The sequence below is a fragment of the Narcine bancroftii genome, unplaced genomic scaffold (genome assembly GCF_036971445.1).
Source record: "Narcine bancroftii isolate sNarBan1 unplaced genomic scaffold, sNarBan1.hap1 Scaffold_120, whole genome shotgun sequence".
Classification (NCBI taxonomy): domain Eukaryota; kingdom Metazoa; phylum Chordata; class Chondrichthyes; order Torpediniformes; family Narcinidae; genus Narcine; species Narcine bancroftii.
The window spans coordinates 213,412-223,409 of record NW_027211855.1 but is presented as its reverse complement, the minus strand read 5'-3'; the positions used below and the strand labels follow the sequence as shown (position 1 = coordinate 223,409).

General features: G+C 42.3%; 1 long non-coding RNA gene across 1 annotated transcript in view; it reads right to left on the bottom strand.

The window, feature by feature from the left end:
- Nucleotides 1-285: 285 nt before the first annotated feature.
- LOC138750346 (uncharacterized) overlaps nucleotides 286-9,998 on the bottom strand; it is a 217,512-nt gene continuing 207,799 nt past the window's right edge. The window contains exon 4 of the long non-coding RNA XR_011349272.1: nucleotides 286-2,471. This is a non-coding gene — a long non-coding RNA (uncharacterized lncRNA). The remainder of the gene's footprint in view (nucleotides 2,472-9,998) is intronic.

The window sequence follows — 9,998 nt, the reverse complement described above, 5'->3', positions numbered from 1 at the left end:
AGTCCAGGCTGAACACTTTCTCTCTTTCTTAATATTTATTTAAAATCCCAGAACAGAACATGAATTACTCCATGTGTGGTTCCGCTGTTTAAGAAAGGGTCCAAATGTAATCCTGGGAATTATAGGCCCGTGAGTCTGACGTCTGTGGTGGGCAAGTTGATGGAAAGTGTTCTGAGTGTTAGAAATAGAAGTACCTTTAAAAAAATTGCTCGAGACAAAAATTGAGAACAAAGAACATTTATTTTACAACAATGCAAAGTTGGGTGCTTCCCCTTACCCTGGGAATACACACATACACTGGGGCTCACCCAACTTTTATACAGTTTATTTCAGTATAGGAATACCCTCTCCCTTACATTCTTCTGCCTCCTGCTGGAGAGGTTTGGCATTAGGCAATCCTTCCTGCCTACGTGCAGTTTCAGTATACTTGGAGGACCAGGGTGTTAGAAATTAAAGTACCTTTAAAGAAATTGCTCGAGACAAAAATTGAGAACAAAGAACATTTATTTTACAACAATGCAAAGTTGGGTGCTTCCCCTTACCCTGGGAATACACACATACACTGGGGCTCACCCAACTTTTATACAGTTGATTTCAGTATAGGAATACCCTCCCCCTTACATTCTTCTGCCTCCTGCTGGAGAGGTTTGGCATTAGGCAATCCTGCCTGCCTACGTGCAATTTCAGTATACTTGGAGAACCAGGGGGGGTATCCTGTCGGTGCCCCTTCATGTTATTGTCCTTATTCACACCTTCCTGATTCTCGGGGCTACAGTCTCTTGATATGCAGAGTTGACTCATCCTGTCTAGGGTTGGCTAATTTAACATGTATAAATCTGTGTAAGGTTAGCTAATTAGATATGTAGGACTTGGTACTTCTGTCCAGGGCTAGGAGACCCTTATCTGATCCAGACTACCTCAACTTCCTACATTCTATTGTACCTTACCATTCCTTATCTTAGTCTTATGGTCTTGTCACAAAGACTAGAAGATTCTTATGTTAATCGTGCTGACTCTGCTTTCCTGCATCCTAAGCCCCAAGCTTATCCTGTTTGTACTGGTTACAGCCATTTACTGATGGACTTTAGTTTCTTCCATGTTCATAATTTTAGATCAATTTTCCCATCTCTCACAATCCTCACTTTTCTTTTAGATCAGTAATACTAATAAGGTGTTGTTTTACCCAGCTGGTCAATAACCGAAATGTAACACCTGTGTAAAGTCTTTAGGTAGGGGAGCACCATGAAGGTCAGAGTAGCGAGTCCAGCTGCTTATTAGGGTTGCGAGTATCAGGCTCCAGTTCTCAGTAAAGAGTCTAGCCATCCCACATCAGTCCGAAGTTGCCACGTCTGAACATGGGCATGGGCAGATTCACGTTGAAACATTGAAGCAGTGTCTTTTAACCACCCGACTTTTGTAAGCATTGTCCTGACGAAGTCTGTGAGAAACGCTGCCTTCAGCAGCGAACGAGTCGCAGTCTATGAGAAGCGCTGCCTTCAGCAGCGAACGAGTCGCAGTCTATGAGAAGCGCTGCCTTCAGCAGCGAACGAGTCGCAGTCTATGAGAAGCGCTGCCTTCAGCAGCGAACGAGTAGCAGTAGTCAGGCGGTTCCGTTTGATTGTGGCTCGTATCTGATGTCCTCTTCAGCCCCGAACCCTAGGGCCACCGATCTCCGAAGGCTGTTTGGAGCCTGATATTAAAGTGTCAAGCAGCTCACGTTGTTGGAAACTGGTGCTCCCCTTCACGGGGTGATGAAAAGAGACCAAGCTGGGGGGGATTGTTTCTTGTGATTTAACTGTGTGTTGCAGCTTGTCTGCTAACATTAGCAGATGTATCATTGAACTTGTGAGTTGCAGCCTGTCTGTGTACATTAGCATATGTATTAACTCTCTCTCTCTGCTACATGTACAATCCTGACTACCATTCTGTCTGTCTTTGTCCCACCATGTCCTTTGTGCTATCGCCTCAAAACTCCTGTCTTTAATACCTGTGTAGGCTAAGATACAAATTAGATGTACTCCACTAAAGCTGTTCAGTTCCCCTGGTCTGTATTGGAATCCCTTGTTAACCCATATCCCACTATGACTATACATTAAATCCATGCCCTGTCTACATTCTAAAGGAGCACAATTGTAACCTCTGCTGCCCCTATTCCAGGGGGACTTAAAACATAGCGAGTAATGAAGTGACATAAACAGTTAACAAACAATACCCCAATAAATGAATAAACAGTTAAAAAAAATAAACAGTTAAAAATACAACAATAAATGTATAAACAGTTAAAAAAATACAACAATAAATGTAACATTACGGCACTTTGTCACGGCGCAGTGTAAGTTTCAGGTCTGAAGGATGAGGAACTGCACGCCAGGTTGAGGGTTGAATCTGTGTGTCGTGATGTTGTGGTTCAGAAGCTGGTTTAATTCTTTGAATGTGGGTCCAGCCTTTCTCTCTTGTTCTTACTGCGGTGTCTGTAATTAAAAGTACACAGAAGGGACCATCCCAGGCAGGTTTTAGTTGATCCTCTTGCCATGCTTTTACATATAACCAATCACTAGATTTTAATAAAATGAATAACAATCTGACTTTCCTTTGTGTTAGTGTAAAAATTGTAAAATGAAACACAAACCATATTTGCATGGGTTTTGAATATGTTAGACCTTATTAAAATGCAGTTGGAGCTGCTTGTCTGTATGGGGCACAACCCTCCAATTTGTTAGAGTGAGTACATAACAGACATTGCAGCACAAGAGCCCCTGCAAGAGAACTTGAAACATATTCAACCTTTAGTTCTGCCTTAAGTAAAATGCCTTGTGCCACAGCTCACAGGAGCTGGCCTTATTTAAAACAGTCTGTAAAACAGGCACCAAAAAAAGTTAAAAGATGTTCTTATGAAGATTGCACACACAATCATTTAAGTACAGGCTAGTTTCTATTATATTCCACTTAAAAGTTCTGCTGCATGAATCCTGGAGCTTGTGGAGTCATTATTGAATCAAGAAATATTGGTGCCATGCCAATCTCATTCTAACATGCCAATTTCTCCAGTCCTTAAGTCAAGATGTACTGAATAGCATCTGGTACAAGATCTGTGAGTTCTTAATGATATTATTATTCTTATGCACCCAATTGTTCTGAACGATGCCACCAATTTAAATCATATTCCACCTATTGCAGTACTCACACAGCACCATAGACCAGTTCGCAGGTTTATTTCTCCATTAAGCATGATGCTGAACCAAGCCACGAAAGACCCCAACAATGAAGACGCTGTTTACATCCGGTACCGCACGGATGGCAGTCTCTTCAATCTGAGGCGCCTGCAAGCTCACACCAAGACACAAGAGAAACTTGTCCGTGAACTACTCTTTGCAGATGATGCCGCTTTAGTTGCCCATTCAGAGCCAGCTCTTCAGCGCTTGACGTCCTGCTTTGCGGAAACTGCCAAAATGTTTGGCCTGGAAGTCAGCCTGAAGAAAACTGAGGTCCTCCATCAGCCAGCTCCCCACCATGACTACCAGCCCCCCCACATCTCCATCGGGCACACAAAACTCAAAACGGTCAACCAGTTTACCTATCTCGGCTGCACCATTTCATCAGATGCAAGGATCGACAATGAGATAGACAACAGACTCGCCAAGGCAAATAGCGCCTTTGGAAGACTACACAAAAGAGTCTTGAAAAACAACCAACTGAAAAACCTCATAAAGATAAGCGTATACAGAGCCGTTGTCATACCTACACTCCTGTTCGGCTCCGAATCATGGGTCCTCTACCGGCACCACCTACGGCTCCTAGAACGCTTCCACCAGCGTTGTCTCCGCTCCATCCTCAACATCCATTGGAGCGCTTACACCCCTAACGTTGAAGTACTCGAGATGGCAGAGGTCGACAGCATCGAGTCCACACTGCTGAAGATCCAGCTGCGCTGGATGGGTCACGTCTCCAGAATGGAGGACCATCGCCTTCCCAAGATCGTGTTATATGGCGAGCTCTCCACTGGCCACCGTGACAGAGGTGCACCAAAGAAAAGGTACAAGGACTGCCTAAAGAAATCTCTTGGTGCCTGCCACATTGACCACCGCCAGTGGGCTAATAATGCCTCAAACCGTGCATCTTGGCGCCTCACAGTTTGGCGGGCAGCAACCTCCTTTGAAGAAGACCGCAGAGCCCACCTCACTGACAAAAGGCAAAGGAGGAAAAACCCAACACCCAACCCCAACCAACCAATTTTCCCTTGCAACCGCTGCAATCGTGTCTGCCTGTCCCGCATCGGACTTGTCAGCCACAAACGAGCCTGCAGCTGACGTGGACTTTTTACCCCCTCCATAAATCTTCGTCCGCGAAGCCAAGCCAAAGAAAAAAAAAGCTGAATCCAGTTGCGCAGGGTTTACCTCCGTGATTATTTACAATGTAACTTCCGCACTACCGGATTTAAATATAAACCTGATGAATGGGGGAAAGTTATCATGAATTAAATAACAGCGGCAATACAGAGAAATTGTGCCGAGGCATTAATTTCACTCCGGAGGAAAATGCACCAGAGAAATGAATGATTAAACTTATAGGAATCCCCATAGGAATCCCCAGAGGTATCTTTATTCTCCAGAGGTGGGTGATCTTTCAAATCACGGACCTTGACTGCTGAATGTGTAGAAGAAATACCTCTACCTGCAAGACAAGAGCCTGAAGCCTCAATTTCAAGTGCCACAGTGCACTTAAAGGGACATGCACACTCCCCCTTCAACTGGCTGATCCAGCCACTTTACACATCAGATCCTTTCTTTATCTCACATACACTTAAAGTTAAGATGTATAGAACTCACCCTATTTGCGCAAACATTTCTCCCTGCAAATGTTATAACATCACTCAACTCTCAGGTACTCCCTGTGCAAAATCACATTTGAATACAATTTATTTCATAAATTGGAATTAACTGGTAGTTAAATTCGCTAATTCTACAGTATTGAAAAACGATCATTTATGACATTTAATTTTTAGCATGAATTTTAATCAATATTGGTCAGTGACTGAAGTGGGAAGTCGTGATTTATGAAATTATCTCTGGTCTCTTCTCTCCCACTCCCGACGCTTCTCCCAACATTCAGGAGCTGGCACACAGTCCCTGCCTTTTCCATGTTACTCATCTACTATTCCTTTAACTGCTTGCATCAAAATGTTAGCTTTCTGCTTATCCTCAGATGTCTGGACAAATGCTTTTTGTGTGATCATGAATTAAATAACAGCGGCAATACAGAGAAATTGTGCCGAGGCATTAATTTCACTCCTCAGATGTCTGGACAAATGCAGGGTTATTCCCTGCTCATGCCAATTTTCTGTCTTTTGTAATTTTCTCCTAATGTCTGGGGCTGAGTTGGTAACAAAACCTGTTAGTACCAATTGTTCCCCTGCTGGGGATTCTATGTCGAGACCCCCATATTGTATATATATTTGGTCCCAAAAATTGGTCTAACTGTTCGGCACATCCCTGGGGATCTTCTATCAGGGAGGTCAGTTCTTTCTTAAAGTTACGCACTTCAGTACTGGTCAGGGGCACATTTACGAAACCGAGACCCTCTCCCATGGGAACTTCCCGCCGTGGTCTCATCCAATTGGTTTCTGGCTTATTAGGTCTGGGTTCCTGCTCCCTGGGAAATGAATCAAAGGGTTCTGCCCTTTCTTCCTGAAGAGTCTCACGCTGTTCTGAATTAAAGTTACCTCTCTCTCCTGCCAACAGAGGTGGTAATCGAGTGCTTTGTGAGCAAGTTATCATACCACTCCTGCTCTCTTCTCTCTTCTCTAGTGGTGGGGGAGGTGGGGAAGGTGCAGAAGGGTAGGTCATAGGAGGGGAAGGAAAGATAGGAGCCGGCATAGGAGGAACATAGGGTGGAGGGAGGGAATGTAACACATCCCAACCCTGTGATTCAGGGACAAGAGGTTCCTCCTCTCTCTTATCCCTGAATTCTTTCTCATTCAAAACCAGCTGTTCAATGGATCCCTTGAGCCAGCAGGCTGCATATTCCCTGCTCTCAACATTGTCTTTCTGGTTTTGATAGAGCCATAGGTTCAAAGCTTTACACATCCATTCATCCTCGGATCCGAATTTTGGCCAGTACACGGAGCTCCCTTTAACCAGGTATTTAACCCATTCAATACAACAATACCTGACCATCGTCAGTTTCTCTTTACCACGGGTCTTTCCTGTGCCCCACTCAGATAACATCAACCCAAGCGGGCTGTACGTAGCTATCTGGTGTTCACATCCTGTACCAGGACTCTCCTCTTTGCTACCCATTATTCCCATGCTTATAAACAAGTAAAATACTCTTACCGAGTTCTAGTAGTACTGCTCTAGTGCGCTTCCTTCCATCGTTTGTTCTCAATGCCTCTTCTCGGATATCACTCGCTTCTTCCACTGACCAGCCACCCGTCGCCCGTGAGTCCAGCTGAATCAGCCGGGGTGCACCTACTCTCGTCGTCGGGGCACTCTGTCAGTGGAGGGAGTGTGATCCCGGACGAGCCCCCATTTGTTAGAAATTAAAGTACCTTTAAAGAAATTGCTCGAGACAAAAATTGAGAACAAAGAACATTTATTACTACAACAATGCAAAGTTGGGTGCTTCCCCTTACCCTGGGAATACACACATACACTGGGGCTCACCCAACTTTTATACAGTCAATTTCAGTATCAGAATGCCCTCCCCCTTACATTCTTCTGCCCCCTGGATGGGTTTGGCATAGGCAATCCTTCCTGCCTACGTGCAGTTTCAGTACACTTGGAGGACCAGGGGGTATCCTGTGGGTGCCCCATCATGTCATTGTCCTTATTCACACCTTCCTGATTCTCTGGGCTACAGTCTCTTGATATGCAGAGTTGACTCATTCTATCTAGGGTTGGCTAATTTCATATGTATAAATCTGTGTATGGTTAGCTAATTAGAAATGTATGACTTGGTACTTCTGTCCAGGGCTAGGAGACCCTTATCTGATCCAGACTACCTCAACTTCCTACATTCTATTGTACCTTACCATTCCTTATCTTAGCCTTATGGTCTTGTCACAAAGACTAGAAGATTCTTATGTTAATCGTGCTGACTCTGCTTTCCTGCATCCTAAGCCCCAAGCTTATCCTGTTTGAACTGGTTACAGCCATTTACTGATGAACTTTAGTTTCTTCCATGTTCATAATTTTAGATCAATTTTCCCATCTCTCACACTCTGGTGAGCGGAGTGTGTAATAGTTTGAAACTTGAACCTCTCTATTTCAGAAGACAATTTACTGTCATGTAATTAAAAGGTGTCATATCACACAAAATTGCTTTTTTCCTGCTGAGAGGCAGACAGATTCGCCATTGGCAGAAATTGCCTGAAATGCCTCTTGCACTCAGAGAAAGAAGCAAGAGTCGTCTTCTCCCCTCAACCTCCACCCTGAACCCTGGGCCAAGACACTGAGGGTTTGTGGATTCTCTTTCAATGCTCACAGACCAATCCAAGTCATTGGCAATGTGAGCTCCTGTTTTTAACCTCTGACATGATTAGGAACCATTTAACATCCAATAGTATCCCGTCTGATACCTGATACCCTTTTAGCCAGTTTGGAACCAGCCTCTAGCAATCCATGACCTAATGTGAGTCCCATGACTGCTTTCTCCAGAAGCTCAAAGCCTGCGTGGGTTCCTCTCCTCAAATTACCAACAGCCTGTCACCTATGTGGGACCTTCAGCTGCAGAAACCCTCAATGGTCTGCTTCCATGGACCTTGACCATTGGATTGAATCCTCTGCTTCTCAGTTGTTGATGGTGTGTGGTCTTCCTGTTTTCTGATGCCCTGTGTTAGACCTCCGCTTCCCCAGAGATCGTGGTGGTGAGGAAATCTAACACATCTAAATAAAAATGTTACAACTTAGAGGAGAATCTCGCATGTGTAGAAGGACGGAAAGAGCATTATTACAAATTGAAGCCTAATATTTGAATATTCAGGTGTCAAATTTGCAAAAGCATAGAGTATATATTTCTCAAGCTATATGTAATTTTTTTCAAAAGGAATATAACTTTAAATTTTTGCATGTCATCTTGGCATCCCAAAAAATATATCTGATTTCCAAATAAGTGCAATATATTTCCTCATCTCCGCTAACACTTATTTAACAAATTTCAATTGATATATTAATAGTTTTAATTTGGGCCTTGTTCCTTCAATATTTCCCAATAAAATTAAGGTTGAATTTTGCGAAAAAATAACTCCTGTAACTTGTTCCAAAAAATTTGTAATTCTCCCCAAAAAGATCTTGCATTAGGACAAAGCTAAATTGAATGCAAGAAAAACATTGATTTGATAATTCTGATTTTATTCTATTCAATTTCTCTAGTGTAAGAAGTAACTGTAGAAGAAAAACCAGTTGTGAATTCCTTCCTCACTGCTGCAGTGTGGAACTCTGGTCAATGGATCCAAAATGCTGAGTTGAAGAAAATTAATACAACTCCCCAATATCATGTGATCTCTTGCCAAATCAGCTTCTTGTAGAGCTTTTCAAATCCAACTGCTTGAGTCACCTGACTCCAGGTGCAGCTTTCAGATAAAATCCTTGCTGACATCTGCTACATGACTGATGTAAAAATAATTATACTGAACTAATTTATATCTTACATTGAGATCCTTATATGGATCTACCCATATTTGCCAATCGATTACAATGTTCAGATCCATTTCCCACCTTTGTCTCGACTTAAGAATTCCTCATTTAAAAGTTCCTACTTGTAATAAAGAGGACATCATGGAAGTAAATTTTTTAACAATTCCTCTTTGTAAGGAATCTCTATTTCAGTACAACATGGTTGTTCCTAACTTATCCTTCAAATATGCTCTTCATTGGAAATACCAAAAAAGATTGCTATGAGTTATATGATATTTATTTCTCAGTTGCTCAAAGGACATTAATTGGCCCCTTTCATAACAATCTTCAACATTCATAATCCCCTTACAAAACTAGATATCCAGAAATTGATGCTCCTTTGAAAATGATCCGAGGATTTTAAATCAAAGTTATTCTGGGTGATGTACATCCACTTACACCAAATTCATCATTTATTTTATTCCATATATGTTTCAAAAATGGTGTATCTCTACCACCAACCATTAATTTCAATTCCCACTTGTATATAAATTCTTCTACTTTTCTCTCTCTTATTTTATGGTAATTTTTCCCTTTCAAAGTAAGAAGCAAGATATCTCATTTGAGCTGCTCGATAACAATTTTTTTAAAATTAGGAAGCTGTGGTCCTTTCAAGGCAGAATTTTCACTGGGTCACATAACATGGGATTCAATTGGAAATTAATGGAGAAAATTCTTAGAGATAGTACTTATAAACATCTGGATAGATAGGGTCTGATCAGGAGCACTCAACATGGATTTGTGGGAGGAAGGTCATGTTTGACCAATCTGATTGAATTTTTTGAAGAGGTGACTAGGAATGTGGATGAGGGTAGCGCAGTGGATGTTGTCTATATGGACTTCAGTAAGGCCTTCGATAAGGTACCACATGGAAGGTTAGTTAGGAAGGTGCAGTCTTTAGGTATAAATTTTAAGATAGTCAAATGGATTGAACATTGGCTGAAAGGGAGAGGCCAGAGAGTGGTAGTGGATAATTGTCTGTCAGGTTGGAGGCCGGTGACCAGTGGTGTGCCTCAAGGATCTGTATTGGGCCCATTGTTGTTCGTTATATACAATAATGATCTAGATGATGGGGTGGTAAATTGGATTAGTAAATATGCAGACGATACTAAGATAGGTGGAATAGTGGATAATGAAGAAGGTTTTCAAGGATTGCAGAGGGATTTGGGCTGCTTAGAAAAGTGGGCTGAAAAATGGCAGATGGAATTTAATGCTGATAAGTGTGAGGTGCTTCATTTTGGTAAGAAGAATCAGAATAGGACATACGTGGTAAATGGGAGAACATTGAGGAATACAGAAGAGCAGAAAGATTTAGGAGTAACGGTA